Source organism: Bombina bombina, chromosome 2, assembly GCF_027579735.1.
Source record: "Bombina bombina isolate aBomBom1 chromosome 2, aBomBom1.pri, whole genome shotgun sequence".
NCBI lineage: Eukaryota > Metazoa > Chordata > Amphibia > Anura > Bombinatoridae > Bombina > Bombina bombina.
Window position 1 is genome coordinate 908,868,834 of NC_069500.1, and position 15,687 is coordinate 908,884,520.

The 15,687-nt window shown below is 34.9% G+C and overlaps 1 protein-coding gene across 1 annotated transcript in view; it reads left to right on the plus strand.

Annotated features, from left to right (window-relative positions):
* The first annotated feature begins 1,871 nt into the window (after window positions 1-1,871).
* The window catches only part of CNOT6L (CCR4-NOT transcription complex subunit 6 like), a 334,298-nt gene continuing 320,482 nt past the window's right edge, over window positions 1,872-15,687 (plus strand). The window contains exon 1 of the mRNA XM_053703299.1: window positions 1,872-2,357. The gene's annotated coding sequence lies outside the window, so the exon portion shown is untranslated. The remainder of the gene's footprint in view (window positions 2,358-15,687) is intronic.

The following is a 15,687-nucleotide window of genomic DNA, read 5'->3' on the forward strand; positions in this document are numbered from 1 at the left end:
ATGTAATTCTGATGTATTTTGTGCAACTTTTTATTTGACCATAACAGTTAACCAGAACTCTGAGGTTGCCCTATCCCATGCACGTTAAATTCAATTGCGCTCAAGCGATCGCCTTTACTTTCAACGTGTAATAAAGGTGATAGTTCCGACGCACGTAAACAGCTGCAATAAAATTAACCCTATATCGCTTGCGCGCAACAGTTAGCACGCCACTCGGAATCTGCCCCTCGGTGGGTTACTTCATCCAGAAAAAAGGACTAAATCTAACTACAGTACTGTATTACAGAGTCACTCTATCTAAAGTTAGAATTCTGTCACACCATCTGACCCCAGTTATATCAGGACAATCTGTCTGACAGAATTTGGTACCATCCAAATTGCAACTTGTGGCTTTTCGGTTAGGAATATCAGCTATAGGTTAGGAACCATAGCTATGGTTAATGTGGAAGGTCAGAAGCAGCATGATAGTTTTTAATAACTATAATGTTTGTATAGGATATCATAGACAATTCTCTGTGAAGGTCAAATAAGAAATGTCCTAATGGTCAGGTGCAGCTAGTAATTAAATTGTTAACAGGCCAGCAGTACTATAGTCAGGTAGCAGGCAAGCATGTACCAGACTAGTATATACAAAGCAGCCAAGGAACAAACAGAATAATAAAGCCTAATGGAAATTTTGATACCCCTTATAATAAATGTTGGTGGAGTTCATCCTAGAAAGCGTATCAATGGCCGGGCCACTTGTCAGCTATATTTATAAGGATATTAAAGTATTTTTTTCTTTTTGACTATAAAAGAATTAATTTAAAATGAATTAAAGGTTATGTGTTTGTGCTGAAAAAGAAAATAGTTTTTGTTGTTATGCTTATGATTTGTGTCACTATGCACCAATTCAGTCATATCAGTCAGTGAGTAAGCTATCCCAAGTAATAATTGTGCACAGAGTCAGACACGCACTTCTAGTTAGTTTAAAAGTCTCATAATAAATTAAATGTAGGGGGGGGGGGTAATGTGGGATCGAATTGTAGCTAGCAAATTTCCATTAATCAATAATTTGATCACAGCAGCTTTCCTTTTTTTTAGTTTTTTTTTTTTTAAATAAACTATAGCATTAACGTTTTTTTTCCATGCAACTGTAATTTATATTTGATATCACATTTTAAATACAGCTTAGAAATCTTGAAATAGACCCTTAAACCAGAAGTTAATTTCTGTGACTGCACACCTGTGCTTATCATCACCTACATTTTAAAACAGGCCTTTCAAGAATTCACTATTACTTCCTTCATTGTATATAAATGGGATCCCCTGCTAGTGATGTGAATGTCTTAGAAAATGTTATTTGGTAAACAACACAATATATATATATATATATATATATATATATATATATATATATATATATATATATATATATATATATATATATATATATATATATATATATATATATACCCCACATATCCACATATTTAAGTGTGCATTGTGTAATTTGAGTGTGTCTTCTGTATATAGTGTGATTATAATATATATATATATATATATATATATATATATATATATATATATATATATATATATATATATATATATATATATATATATATATATATATATATATAATACATACACACATTTATATTATGTTGAGCTTGAGGCTATGGACTAAAACCATATACACACTGTTCATCATTGTTATTAACAAACTTTGTCTTTAAAACCTTGCTGCTCTTAACATATAACACAAATACTATATGCTACAGTTGCAATAAGAAAGAGCTTTACAATACGTAACCCCATAGGCTAAAAATAGTCAGGGCAGGCTCTCACAGTCGTTGCTCCTCCTCTTCCTCTACCATCATCATCACCCTCCGTTTGATAGCCCACCTCCTCAAGTGAACGCCTCTTTTTTTACCCCTCAGTGTACACACACTCATACAGACCCACTCCTCACCCCCTTATTATTCATCTCAATATTTATATCCATCCACTCAGCAGGCTGCCTCCTGCTCCACTGAGTCTGATAAACACACGCACTTGGGCCAAAGACAAAGACACAAGAAACACCCAGAGAGGAGATACAGGAGCAGGAAGCTGACAGCTTAAACACACCATTTATACAGACTGCTGCTGCACAGCCAGCGGTGGGACCACAGAGCAGAGGGTGGATTAATAGGGATTTTTTTATTGCATATTAAGTGAGAAAGAAGAAACTGATCGGATCGGCCGTCGCACTCCACCTCCTGCTGCCTGCATGTATTTACTGTCCCCCGGCTCCTATTTAGCCCTTGCAAACCGCAAGCAGCGAGGCCCAGTAGAGCGGCTACTGAACCAGCACAACCAGGCGCTGAATGCAGGTGAGGATGGGGTGCACTGATGACCGTTGGGGGGAGCGCGAGAGGGGTAGAATGGGGAGCGCTTTGTCTTGGCATGCCTGCCACATGTATGTGTGTGCACGTGTGACCGAGCTGAGCTCGGCCTGGTCACGAAAAAGACCCTCTTTCAAGTCTATTACTTGAGTACGGTCCAATTACAGCAATGTGTAATCCAGGAAACGTTAAAAAAAAGTCTCTCCTGAGAGTTGCCAGCAGTGCTTCCCGTGCACATAAGTTAATACTAGGCCTGTACACAAGGGGCAAATCTCTCCCCGGGCAGTGCAACCCCCTCCCTATAATATAACTACTATTATAATGACCCAGGGATTCTACAACCTCCCGGGGGTGTTTATGACTTGCAAATCGTTTACCTCCTACTCATCTTCATTTTTGTTAGTGGTTTTTTGTTTTTTTTAATCAATTTTATGTTTTTTTTTTTTTTTTGCACAAACTTTTGTCACCAAGACTGAAAACCAATCTAAGAAAATAAATTGAGGATATGGTTCTTTAGTCTCACTTACATGATTCTTTATGTTCACCTGCATGTTGGTGTTTAGAATGACACAAGCAAAAGCAACTCCCCTGACTAACAAATTGATATACTTTTTTATTTATATATTTTGATGACAATTTTAAAAAGTTTTTAAGCTTTTGTCATATATATATATATACCCGAAATTTATAAAAATATATACTGACTTCAATTTATAAAATAGAATTTTACATTCAGCAGTATTCTTCGTTTTTTGTTTGTATTTTGTTTCCCAATTGGTTTACCACTATTGGAATGGCCTAAATCTTATTATCCATTTAATGAAAGACATGTAACACACATTAACAAGCATTACTGGTATGTTAGTTTGCACAGGACTGCTTTTCATTTTATTTCTGTGTTTGAAATGTAATACTTGTACACTAGCTTACAGCCATTTTTTATTTTTAAGGTATCAGTTGTTGGATAAATGGCTATTAGTCATACTCTTATATAATATTTAAGTATTCAAAAGAGAGCAGTTTAATTTAATATTTTTACAAAATGTTTTGAGTTCTACTTGGGACCTTTGGACACTGAAGCAAGCTATTGTTCTTCATGCAAAAAATGATTGCATGTGCAGATAAGGATAGCTGTTTACTTGCAAGGTATAAAAGCAAGCATCTGATGGATATAGGTTTTCCTATAATATACACACAAAATGTGTATACAGGCTCCATAATGCATTTTTTTTTATACAGATCTAAATCAAGTACCATGTCAGAGGCCTGGAAAACAGGTTCTTTGCACAGTCACCTCATTTGGTGACGTTAAAGGAATATGTTCCTAATATGGATCACAATAACACGTGTGGCTTTAATCCACAGGACTATATTAAGCAGTGTTTATTTTGTTATATCTTGAGGTTGAAAACAAAGTGTTTTACACATGTCATCTGGATGCATAATCTGTGCATGCTATTGTCTATATATAATATGTCACATGATATACTGTGTATAAGGGAGCTTGTGTAAAGGAAGGGGAGGTGGTAGAAAGACACGGAGAGAGCTTAGGCCTACAGAAAAACAAAACAAGCAATATTCACCCAGCTTGTTTTAGATGAATATTCTGCTATACCTTGTATTTTAGTCATTTCATCTTGGTTTGTTTTCTCACCACTTTATTTGGATATAACCTTTTTGGTCTAGAGTTGTTTGTGCAGATCTGAGAGATAAACCAGTCTTTCTGTGTACATATGAGGGAGGATCTGATCTCTGCAAAAATTGATTTTTCTGAAAGAATTTTTTTTTTAACATTAGATTGTCAAGAGTTCTCTCTGAGTAACATTTTTTTTTTTTTTTAAATGAAACTAACTTTTAGTGGTCACATTCCATTCATAACCTTGTTTGTAGTATCCTAAAAGTAATTTTCCATTTTTATTAGAGCCTCAATTGAAAAATAAATTGCGAGATGGATAAAGTGGTTATGATTTGCTGTAAAGGTCAAACTAGAAGAAATCTAGCGTTTGAAAAGGAAAACCCTTAGAAACAATGTTTTGCTACTCAGTAGTCCAGTGTTTGCTCACACAGAAAAACATTAATACAGTATAACATTTGAGTATTCAATATACTGGCTGATTCTTGTGCAACAGTCACTATAATACATTTTTTTTTAAAAATATAAATACAATGTAACCTTTTCTCCTCCTAAATTGTTTCAGGTTATTTTTTTCTATAGTGTGTGTGTGTGTGTACATATGTGTTAATACTGCAAATGCAAGACATACATAATTATCCATTCTGTGTGTGTATATATGTGTGTGTATATATATATATATATATTACATACACCCCCCCTTTCGTTTATAATATGAATAATCATTTTTGTAACTGAACTACATTTAATTTATTTCAACCTACTTGAATTTTTGTAATTAATGTGATGTATTTGATAATGTCTATGCTCCACAATTAACAAGAGAGGATTGATGACCAACAAACTCGCGCTTGTCTTTTTTTTAAATTATTATTTTTTTTTTTTTTAAATGTTGGATCTCAATGGGTATAGGCAATACAGGTTAAACTCACAATGTTTTATTAGAAAACACTGACCAAAATGTCAAAAATCAAAACTTGTATAAAAAGATTGTGTATAGTAAAATCATTGGATAAAAAAGTTAGGAGCCAGCAAAAGATACTAAGAAGCCATTGTATTTAAATGCAAACTGTTTAGTGTTACCTTTTTTGAAGTAGAAAAAGTGAAAAAAAAGATTCAGGGAAATATGTAATCCAGATCTCAAATCTCCACCCCACAGGTTTTAGATACTCACTGCCCCAATGTGACCTCATATAGCTGTCTACTATGGAAAGTTCTGGAATCAAGTGTTTTTTTTTTCTATATATCACCTTACTATAGGTTTTAGGCAGTTTTGTGTTGTAGGCCTGAGACTTTTTCTATAAAAAGTGTATAAACCTAAGTATTAACTGCATATTTATTTAAAAAAAAATAATTTCTTGCAATGAAGAAAAACAAAGCTATTAAGTATTTAAAAATATGTGCCAAAGCATACCAGTTAATCCTCACTTATGGGACAAGTACAATATAATCCTTTATTGGTGTATCAACTAAATGTTAGAGTGAAGCTATACAAATAAATTCTAGTAAATTATCCTTTTCCTGGAAAGTTACTGACCTTATGTTCTGGAGCTGAATTTCCAAAAAAAGATTCCCAAAATAGTGGTTTCCACTTTCCTTTCCTTCTCTACAATTAGTTTTACTTAGATATATCTATACCCCCCAATTGTTTTCCCCCCCCCTTTTTTTTTTTTTTCTTCTATTCACCACTTGTAAAGACAAGATTTCATTCTCGATGTTTTCTTTACACAGTTCTAATCTTTATTTGCAGTTCACTGAGGTGAACGCTTCTTATAGCTTGGAACATTTTTAGTTATTGTTTAGCTTAGTTGCTTTATAACAATAACACAGGAGAACATATCACTGAATTATGTTCTGCAGTTCTCATAAGGAGAAAAGTGAATTTAAAGGGACAGTCAACACCAGAATTTTTGTTGTTTAAAAAGAAACATAATCCCTTTATTACCCATTCCCCAGTTTTGCATATCCAACACAGTTATAGTAATACACGTTTTACCTCTGTAATTATCTTGTATCTAAGCCTCTGCTGACTGCCCCCTTATTTCAGTTCATTAGACAGACATGCAGTTTAGCCAATCAGTGCCCACTCCTAGGTCACTTTACGTGCATGAGCTCAATGTTATCTATATGAAACATGTGAACTAATGCCCTCTAGTGGTCAAAATGTATTCAGATTAGAGGCAGTCTTCAAGGTCTAAGAAATTAGAATATGAACCTCCTAGGTTTAGCTTTCGACTAAGAATACCAAGAGAACAAAGCAAAATTGGTGATAAAAGTAAATTGGGAAGTTGTTTAAAATTGCATGCCCTATTTAAATCATGAGGTTTTTTTTTTTGGACTTGACTGTTCCTTTAATCCTAACTTTGTCACACACACACACACACACACTGAGCTTTTGGTAGCACAATCAGTGGCAAGCCCTGTCCTCTGCAGAATCAAGTGCAGATTGGTTACTACGAATAGGAAAAGAGGTGGGTGGCCTTGATAAACAATTGCAACAAGTAATCTGTTCAATAAGTTAAAGTATCAACAGTCTGATTATATTTTTTATTTTTTTTGAAAGGCTACAAATGTAAAATTTCCCTTTTGAAGGAGCATGAAACCCCAGTTTTTTTCTTTTATGATCCAGATTGCTGAACATATCTGGTGAGCCTTTGACAAGAGGCATATAAGATCATCTAGAAATCAGCAGCTAGCTCCCATTTGTGCATTGCTTTCCTGAGCCTACCTAGGTATGCTTTGTAACAGAGGATAAGAACAATAATTAGATAATAAACCTAAATTGGATTGATAGTTGTTTAAAATTGCATTCTCTGAAACATGAATTTTTTTTTTTTAAACTTTACAGTACCTTTAACATAATGAGCAGTGTCATGTTCTGTGGAAGACTATGCTTCTAGTAATCAGTGAGGGGAGGTATATGGAGCTTTAGCAGTCTTCCACTGGTGCATGTATACAGTGTTGTAAAGCTTTGTGGGAAAAAATCTTGGCAGCAGAGCACGGCGTATATACACATGACGGTGAGCCGCACTTAAAGGGACGGTCTACTCCAGAATTTTTGTTTAATCCCTCTATTACCCATTCCTCAGTTTTGCATAACCCACATTGTTATATTAATATACTTTTTACCTCTGTGATCTAAGCCTCTGCAGACTGATTCTTATTTCAGTTCTTTTGACAGACTTGCATTTTAGCCAATCAGTGCTAAATGTATAAATAACTCCATGGGAGTGGGCATAGTTATCTGTACGGCACACATGAACTAGCACTGTTTAGCTGTGAAACTTTAAAAATGCACTGAGATAAGAGGTGGCCTTCAAGTGCTTATAAATGAGCATATGAGCCTACCTAGATTTAGCTTTCAACAAAGAATATCAAGGGAACAAAGGAAATATGATTAAAAAGTAAATTAGAAAGTTAATAGCATGCCCTATATGAATCATGAAAGTTTATTTTGAACTTGTGTCCCCTAAAGCTTTAGCAATATTCTTTTGCTCTCACTGTACTAAATAAGACTAAATAACTTTTATTTTGTTAGTAAACTGCTATTTTTAAATATGCCCTTTTCAGTGCTCTCCAATGTATGCTCTTCTTAGATCTGGACTGTTTGTAAGCACACTTTCAGCACAGGAATAATTTCCTCCAACCATTCTGTATTATATCTGAATTATATATATATTTTTTAAATGTTTAAAGGTACAAAAATATTTTTTTGTTAATTTACAAGCTTTAATTATTTTTATAATTGGATTATGTGGTATTAAAACTTAGCATCAATTGGGGAAGGACAAATAACATAAGGTACCAGACATGGCAGCCTTCATTGTTCCCACTAAAATGAATATAAAATGCTGGTCTATTCTTATTGTAAAGTTAAATAGGACACAAAGGTTGAAATAAAACCTTATTATGATTCAGATAGAACATGCAATTTAAAGGGACAGTATACTTTTTTTTTTTTTTTTATCCATACCCCAGTTTTGCATAACCAGCAGTTATATTTAATATACTTTTTACCTCTGATTATCTTGTATCTAAGCCTCTGCAGACTGACCCCTTATTTCAGTTCTTTTGACAGACTTGCATTTAAGCCGATCAGTGCTGACTCATAAATCACTCCATTGGAGTGAGCACAATGTTATCTATGACACTCATGAACGAATGCTTACTTCAATGGCGATAAAAGTAAATTTGAAAGTTGTTTGAAATTACATGCCCTATCTGAATCATGGAATGTGACTAGATTTTCCCTTTAAGAGACTTTATAATTTACTCTCCTCCCTGCAATAGGTGTTGTTATACTTACAAGCACTCATAGGCATCCATATAGACGTACTCTCACACAGTTTAGACAAATAAAAATAAAGTTTGTAGTTTCGGGCATGGTTTAACAGTCCTCTTTATTGAATACGATCAGTGCAACAACACAAGGCGTCTACCTACTTGCATAATTACACAAGCACCCATAGGCACACACTCCAGCCACATAGGCAGCAACATACACAAACGCCCCATAGGTAGCCACGTGCGTGCGCACACACATGTCCATGTAGGTATGTTTACTTCTGTGCTAAGAGGATGTTTTTTCAGCACTGTTAATACAGAAGCACATGTGGTAAGTATTTAGTGTGACCTCCCATTACACTTGAGCAATAGCAGGAACCTGGCTCTCGGAATCCTAAATGGAATGTAACCCTAATTAATGTCATTGCTAACACCTGTATTTGTCCTACTATTTCATGTCAAAATAACTGCTGTGATAAAGGTCTATTACACCAGGTTTGTGCAAGACATGCTTGAGAATTATATACACGTGTTTTGAGTTTAATTTGCAGCTCTCTAATAAGGCTAACATTCAATCACAGCATTCCATTCAAAATGCCAAAGATCACAGAATTTGACAGACATAAAATCAAACTTTTGCATCAGCAGGGCCACTCTCAAAGGCAAGTCAGCAAACAAACTGGATACTCAAGATGTATTTAAGCTGTTATCAAGGAATTTGAAGAATCAGGACTGTGAAAGACCTACAAGACTTTCAAAATCTGATGAGAACTTTCTTCTTTGAGAGACCTGGAAGAAGTCCAGCAAGGACCTGGCTCAGCATCTGGCAGCTTCATCGCAATGCCAAGTTGACCCTTCTACAGTCCAAAGAAGCTTGATCAGGAGTGGTCTTTATGGAAGGGTAGCAGCCTAGAAACCACTTTTGAAAGGGGAACAGGGTGAAAAGGCTAAGATATGTGAAAGCTCACAAAGATTGGAATGAAGATCAGTGGGAAAAAAAATATGGAGTGAAAAATCCAAGTTTGACATTTTTTGGTCTAATCGTTGACAATATGTGAGAGTTGTCAAGACATGGAAGAATGAGTTCTTACAGCCTTCAGTGAAACTTGGTGCAGGGTCTGTCCTGGTTTGGGGCTGCATTTCTACCAGTGATGTTGGTGATATTGTCCAAATAGATGGGATCATGAATGCTGAAATGTACAGACAGGTTTTAATTCATCATACCATTCCTTCTGGAAAGCGTCTTATTGGGGATGGTTTTTATTTTTCAGCATAAAGATCTCAAGCACACAGGTAATGCAGTGAAATCATATTTGTAGAGAAAAAAACGGATGATAAAACGGTCATGAACCTTCCTCAAGAGTCTAGACCTGAACATTATAGAGGCAGTATGGGATCATCTAGACAAAGAAAGAAATAAGACAACCTAACTCTAAAGAAGAACTCTGGGAAGTGCTGATAGAAGCCTGGTATAATATACCATAAGATTACTTCAGAAAACTTCAGGACAGTCTCCCCAAAAGTGCTCAAGATGTGCTTAGTGCCAAGGGAGGTCACACTAAATACTGACTTTTGCCTGGAGAAGCCATTTTGTTCTGAAAATTGTCTTTTTTTTTAAATTTATTTTGGGTACATATTTCCAGTATTTTCTGTTTATCTTAATAGAGACATAAAAAAAAAAATATACCGGTATATAGGAGGATCCAGCATTTATGTATGAGTCTGTTAAAGGTCGATAGATCTCGCATGGCGCAGTAGGCTGGCAAATTGAAGAAAAATTTGAATTTTAAATAAGCAGTAGAATATATATATTTTTTTTCTGACAAATTTCAGAGTGCTATTGCAATGTCTATTATGTGCCTGTTGATTATGCAGCTGTACTGTCTTTGATGGTTGTTTATGTTCACTGAATTTAAGTAATTTTGCAAAGGAAAAATACTTCTCACAAACCAAGTGAGGCCTGTGTGGGCTCATGCAACAGTTACTGCACAAAGCATTGTTTTTGTTTTTCAGTTGTGGTATTGGCCCACACACCTTCCCGTAATGAGGATACTTCATAGCATTTGGTTAGGTGGCTGAAAAGGCTGCTGGTTTATCTTGGTCTGTGGTATTGTGAAGAGCGCTTGTGTGAGCTAGCATGCATGAGAACAAGCAGTGTGATAACTTTCATCACAGATGCACTATGTATATGTCTTAAAGGAACTAGTAAGACAGTTTACTTGAACATTTTGTATTGTTTAAAAAGATCATGTGTAAATAACTTTTTTTTTTTTTTTTTTTTTATATATATTTTGATTATATTTTATATATGTACAACTGAATTAGAAAAAGATCTTATGTATCAACAAATCAACTGAGCATGTGAAAAAATGTAAACTTTGAAATACATGTGAAAACTTCATAAAGTTCTTGAAATATGGTTAAAAAATATAAAATAAAAATATCGGGTATAAAAGTGGATTTTTTGTTGTTGGAGTTTTCTGTAAATAGGTCGTCAATGCAAATCATTTGAGTATTTTTACTTTGCATAGAGTAATTAAGGAAGAATTGTGAATATCAATAATATGGTTTTCTCAAATTTTAAAAACTCTGAGAACCAAATAATCGCAAGCCCAAGGTAAATTATGTCTGCTTAAAGGGCCAGTAAACACCTTGTAATTACCAGGTATTTCTGCTGTGTTGCTATAAAATAATGTATCGGGCAAGTCTTAATAACAAACATTTTTATTGCAGTTATTTTTCAATAACCAAACTCCACTCACCATTTGCCTTATTTGGGGGAGCCAATCTGGACTTTAGGCCACAGACAACAAGGCTAGACACTGTCATAAAGTTTGTATAAAGTGCATTGTTTTGCAGTTATCTAATACATCCAATTAGGGAAAGACATGTAGCAGCGTTAGCCTTGAGTGAAATCAGCAGGCTGCATTTCAAGTTATGAGAATTAGAAATTGCTCAATTTTCATTCAGAGCTAAATTACATGAAAAGGAGAAATAAATATATTGCAGAGTTGTTCTATTGCACATAATCAAACATTTTATATAAAAATCTTGTGATGTTTAATATCCCTTTTAATTTTGTGTAATGAGTTTACCTCTAGTCATGGATGTCCTGAATGGGGAGTGCAAATGCTCCTCACTTTGTACTGTACAACCTTGTACAATGTTCTGTTTAGGAGTCTATTTTAAAAGATAGATAATCCCTTTTATTACCCATTCCCCAGTTTTGCACAGCCAACATGGTTATATTAATGCACTTTTTAAAAAAAAATCTGATTACCTTGCATCTAAGCCTCTGCAGACTGCCCCCTTATCTCAGTTCTTTTGACAGACTTGCATTTTAGACACTGTGCTGACTCACAAATAATTCCACTGGAATGAGCTAGCAATGTTTAGATGTAAAAAACTGTCAAAATGCACCGAGATAAGAGGTGGCCTTTAACGGCTAAGAAATCAGTTTGAACCTGCATAGGTTTAGCTTGTAATAAAGAATACCAAGCAAACAAAGCAAATTTGATGATGAAAGTAAATTGGAAAAATGTGTGAAGTTGCATTCGCTATCTGAATCATGAGTTTTTTTTTATTTATTTTGACTTGACTGTCCCTTTAAAAGGATATCAAGTCTGTTTCATTGTTGTAATTAAAAAACGCACTAAGCAGTGGGTTGTAGTTGTGCAATATGTATTTATCATTTTAAATGAATTTTCTCATTTCTATTTTTTTTTTTACTTTATTTGTGTCGAGATTATTACTTCCTGTCACATCCCCCACAAGGGGTCTGGTATTTCTACAACAGGGTTCAACAACTCTGTTTAAAATTTAGGAGCCAGACAGTAGTATTTGTACATAGATAAATGGCAAATAACCCAAAAACTTAGAAGCCCTGCTCTACAGTAAGGCATATATAGCTTGATAACATTCTTTTAGAGTAGCATGAACTGGCTTACTGTTCAGTGAATGATAGGCAATACATTGGCTTTCTGTTTCTCTATCTTCAGAAGAGGCAGGATGCAACTCAATAGGTCGGCTCCCTCAGGTCACTAAAGCCTTATAGCTACACTGCATATTTTGCAAGAAAATTAATGCATTTTTTTTTTTTTTTTTTTTTCTTTTTTTTAATATCCATTTTCCATTTAAAAGTAGCACTTTCATATTCATTTAAAGGCTAAAGTTTTCTCTGCTTTCAAGTGTTCCCAGTGATCCATTTTACGTTTGGAAGTGTTTGTAAATGGTTTACAAATAACTTGTTTACATCTGTGGTGTGTGTGTTTTTTTTTTTTTCTTTTTTTTTTTTCTACCTATACTAAACATTTTAATACTGCAGTATTGAGTGAAAAGAATAGTTATGTAAACAAGCCGCAACAGAAGAAATCAACCTACCAGTGGTGTGTAGGAAGATGGAGAGCCCAGTCCTTTTTTTTTTTTTTTTTTTTTTTTTTTTAAAAATACACCAGCTTTAAATCATCTTATTTGTTGCTTGCCTGGGTACACTGTCCCTTTTAATTTAAAGGGATAATATTTTTAATAAAATTCCTCACCTTATAAAGTGTTACAGCATTGTAAAAGCAATATTAAGTATAAAAATGTAATCCCTATAAAATTGTTTAATTATGAATGCGGAAAACATCCATTTATGATTAGTTTTGCCTACTTTTCCTACACCTTAAAACGCAAGTGAACCCAAAATTTATAAGAACTGATTTCGATTTTGTTATAATAGCATATTAAGTTAAACTGTAGCCCGTTTTTGATGCAAATATAGTTTTCTTGTAAAAAGACTTACTAGTTCTCCGGCTGTCTGTCCCTTCCTTTCCCTGACGTTATCCTTAGTGAATATTCAGCTGAAAAGAACATCTGTGTTTCAGCTTGTGCACGTACTTTGCGCATGCGCAACGTGTGTTTGTCGACAAGGGGGTTATACCTGGGATACAAGGTATGAAAATTTTGTTTCTAAAACAAAATGCTTATAAAACATTTATTTTTAGTTTGGCATTCCTTTGTGATTTTGTTCAGTTAGACTTTGTGAAAAAGTTAAAAAATAAAATGCCAAAGCATCGGTGCAATAACATGCTCAAACTATGGGTTTAACTCCTGAAAAAAAGTTAAACAGTCCATTCCAATGCAGAAATGCACTACTAGGAACTAGCTAAATAAATCTGTTGAGCCAATGTGTTTGTAGCCACCAATCAGCAGTTATCTCCTAGTTAAGTGCATTGCTGCTTCTGAGCCTGCCTAGCTGTTCTTTGCAATAAAGAATCCCAAGAGAGAAAGTCATTTTACATTAAATTGAACATAAAATGGCTCTTAAAATTGCCGCTTTATCTGAACCATGGTAGTTTAGTTTTTGCTTTCATGTCCCTTCAAATATATGGCTTGTGGAGTCAATAGGTAGTTAGTGATTTGATAATAGTGTTTTATGTGTTAAATTAAAATAGTCTTCTTTTAAAATTGTCAAACGCACCTATTTGAGGATTGGTGGATACAGTGGAACCTAGCTGCCGCATAGCTCCTTTACAATCCATTATGAATGCCTCTGCCAGGCTCATCTTCCTTACTCGTCGCTCTTCATCTGCTGCACCTCTCTGCCAATCCCTTCACTGGCTTCCTCTAGGATTAAACATAAAATCCTCACCCTGACATATAAAGCTCTCAACTGCACTGCTCCCCTCTACATCTCAGAACTTGTCTCTAGATACTCTCCCTCCCATCCCCTTCGATCAGCTCAGGATCTCCTTCTCTCTTGTTACTTCCTCGCATTCCCGTTTTACAGGCGTTCTCCAGACTGGCCCCCATCCTGTGGAATTCCCTGCCTCGCTCCATAAGACTCTCCCCTAGTTTTAACAGCTTCAAGCACTCCCTAAAAACTCTACTATTCAGGGATGCATACAACCAACACTAACCTTTCCCAACTCCATTGCTTTCCCCTTGAACCCCTTAGAATGTAAGCCTATGGGCCCAGCTGTTTACAGATCGCTTCGTAAGAGCTGACTACAACAGTAAAACTCTCGGCAGGGCCCTCTACCCACTTGACCCCTACAAAAGCTGTCCTGTACACCGACTATGTTTACAGCGCTGCGGAATTGGTTGGCGCTCTACAAATACACGACGACGACCTGAAGTTCATCAACATGTTAAAATACAATGATGGTAAAATGTAAATTATTTCTTCATGTTTACATTTAGCCACCAATCGGCAAGCACTACTCGGGGTTCTGAACCAAAAATGGGCCGGCTCCTAACCTTACATTCCTGCTTTTTTCAAATAAAGATAGCAAGCGAACGAAGAATAATTCCTAATAGGAGTAAATTAGAAAGTTGCTTAAAATTGCATTCTCTATCTGAATCTTGAAAGAAAAAATGGGGTTTCATATAACTTTTAAAGGTATCTTTTAAGAGACCATATTTTCCTCTCACTGAATTATAGTTATGTGTTTGATGACCTTGAATTTAGGAGCATCTACAATATGAGTTCTGTGAAGTCACTATTTTGAAACGCTTTGGAAGAAAGTTTGTTGACCACTTGTAACCAGAATCTTCGCTACAGTTTCATTATTACCAGAGTAGATGATGTGATGTATACCACGTGTGAAGGGAGTCCTATTAGATGACATAAAACATCTTTGTATGACACAGTAATATGCCTTAGAATAGGGTCTGACAAACGTGTATAAATTGTTAGCAAGCTTTTTGCAGAACTAGGATGATTGAATTTTGTTATATGCCCAACATTTTTAGGAGTGATCACATAGTAATATTTTTTTTTTTTCTGTACTGGAAGTTGGTTTCCTTTTTAAAGGGAAGGTCAACTCAAAATGAAACTTTCATGATTCAGATAGGGCATACAATTTTAAACTAACCAATTTACTTTTATCCTCAAATTTAACAGCTAGACCACGCTTGTTCATGTCTGTCATAAAGATTACATTGTGTTCACTCCCATGGAGTTATTGAGTCAGCACGGATTGGCTTAAATGCAAGTCTGTCAAAAGAAGGGGCAGTCTGCAGAGGCTTAGATACAAGGTAATCACAGAGATAAGTGTATTGATATCCGTGTTATGCAAAACTCGGGAATGGGTAATAAAGGGATAATGTATCTTTTTTTTTTTTTTTTTTTTTTTTTTTTTTTTAAACAATATACATTTTAAAGTAGACTGTCCCTTTTTAATGTGTTTTCGATAACTTGTTATACTAGTTGCAGAGTATAAACTGTATTGGAAACTGATCCTTTAGGTTTATTTTTGTAGAAGACGGCTTTCCAAATGATCTGATATTGCAGAAATAGCAGTCATCCTTACCTTTTTTCCCCTCTAATATATACACTTGCCTCCTTTATTTTATCTCTGATTACACAAAAGCAAATGCAATTGAAAATGTATATTTTAGAACAAATACCTCAGATCC